Source organism: Haemaphysalis longicornis, unplaced genomic scaffold, assembly GCF_048455015.1.
Source record: "Haemaphysalis longicornis isolate Haplotype H1 unplaced genomic scaffold, Haemaphysalis longicornis Haplotype H1 scaffold_5, whole genome shotgun sequence".
Classification (NCBI taxonomy): domain Eukaryota; kingdom Metazoa; phylum Arthropoda; class Arachnida; order Ixodida; family Ixodidae; genus Haemaphysalis; species Haemaphysalis longicornis.
In genome coordinates this window covers 19,917,330-19,919,712 of record NW_027526385.1, presented here as the reverse complement: position 1 = coordinate 19,919,712, position 2,383 = coordinate 19,917,330, and positions in this window count along the sequence as shown.

Here is a 2,383-nt window from a genome sequence, read left to right as displayed (position 1 = left end):
GCTACCGTTCAACCTGAACTGGGAGCTCAAGGTATGACTGGAGAGAAAGGTGCATATCTTGACGCTGTGCTTTGCATGGAGGGACAAACCAACAGAGAACATAATTCGTCAACGAGTGACACCCCAGCCAAAACTGGAGACATTGCAGTTAACCACGTGTCTCCAACGCAGTTATGGCTTCCATCTGACCTAAAAGTAGGCGCATCGAAGGAAGCCCTGCGAAACAGAACGGGGGTGAATCAAATACGAAAAGACAAGAAGAGGGCAAGGCATGAGAATGGGATTCACACTAAGCACAGGCGGTGGTTTCAATTTCGCTCAAACATGGAAGACCAATGCGAACGACACCTCTTCGTCGCACAAGCCGTTCCTGGCGGACAACGGCGTCATCGGCGCGACCATGACAAAGTCCAGTCTTGGATAAAAGATAAAACAAACGACGACTATAGGAGCAATGGCTTCCCTACACTTCGTTATTTTTGGAAGTTCCGACGCAAGAACAGTCAACCAAGCTACCGGCTTCGCAGAACGACAGGAACAGGACCATGGAGGAAACCTCGCTGCTTCTGGAAGTATAGGCGCAAAGACAGGTCCAACGGCAATCCCCTACGTGTCCACCGCCTGTTTTTCGCCGCGGGGGGAGGTTGTTGGAACTTATTCCCTAGAAGAGAAAGAAGTGATCGCAGATGGTAGAAGAGAACGATGAGGAACGATGGCGGCGATCGGACGTGTTCTGTCTGTGATGTAATGTAAATACAGTTCTTTTCCCTTAACGAAGGCGTTGTAGTCGCGACAGCTTCCTTTGCTGCACTGTCTTAGTTGAGACTGTGGGCATTTACGTCGAGTTTATACTGCAGAAGTCCACTGAGCACAAACTCCACCGACATGACGGGAACGCCGTTCTTCTTGGCCTGCGTGCAGGCCTTCAGGTCTTCTTTGCAGGAGACGATCACAGTCGACCCGCCGGTAGCTCGCGTGGGCATCTTAGCCAGGTACTGAGACAGGGTAAAAAACAGATTGCATTATTAATTTCCATTCGAAAAAAAAAAAAAAAACGCCGAAGTATATGCATACTACAGGCTTTCCTCCTCAATTTAATCCAATCACCATACAATTTAATCGCCACGCCAGCAAATTTAATCCAAGCGCCATCTAATTTAATCTAGGTGCCAGCGAATTTAATTCAAGTGCCAACCAATTTAATATGGTTGCCAACCAAATTAATCCAGCTGTCAGAAGGCTGTTCAGGAGTGTTTTGTGTGAAATTAGGCGCAACTTTGTAGACTTTGTTGAGCGTTTTGTGGTGAAAACATGGTGTTCCTTAATCCGCGATGCAGAAAATATGTTATACACATATCTTATTGGACATTCATTAACACGCGCAGACCAAGAGAGCGGTCTTGTTCGATCTGTTGGCGTCTTGTGCCGATCGTCTGCCAGATTGTCAGAAGTATCACCTGCTCGCGTATTGCTACGCAAGCAGACGATACTTGACGCGAACAGGCGATATTTCAGACTCGAGCAGACATGATTTGGAAATACAAAAAAAAAAAAAACGTTCATTTACTGAAAATCAGAATGCAAACGGCACTTAATGTTTCTATCGAAGGAACTTTTGAAGGCATTGTTATGCAACGAACAGATGACAGTTTCGACGCAAGTTATCGACTGTGCTCTCGCAGACGATCAGCTCACAGCATGCGGCCCCAACGAATCAAAACGGTCCGCTCTCTTAGCCTGCGCATGTTTGTAAATGTCCATTGGACTAGGTGCGCACAACATAGTTTGCTCATCGTGGATCAAGAAACACTGTTTTCATTACACCACTCTCAACAAAGTCCGCAAAGCTGCGCCTAATTTCGCACAAAACATTCCTGAACAACCTTCCAATGGCTGGATTAAATTGGCTGGCCCTTGGATTAAATTCGCCAGCCCCTGGATTAAATTTCCTGGCACCTGGATGAAATTAGATGGTGCGTGGATTAAATTTTCTGGCGTCTGGATTAAATTGCATGGCAACTGGATTAAATTGAGCGGGAAAAACTGTAGCTTGGCCTTTGCAAGTGCACCACTACAAAGGGCGGACCTACAAAGGCTAAGAGAGCGGACCGTTTTGATTCGTTGGTGCCGCATGCTGCGAGCTGATCGTCTGCGAGAGCGCAGTCGATAACTTGCGTCAGCAATATCGCCTGTTCGTTGCATAACAATGCCTTCAAACGTTCCTTTGAAAGAAACATTATTTAAATGCCATTTGCATTCTGATTTTCAGTAAATGAACGCTTTTTTTTGTATTTCCAAATCATAATGTCTGCTCGAGTCGGAAATATTGCCTGCTCGCGTAAAGTATCGTCTGCTTGCGTAGGAAAGACGAGGCCTGTCTGTG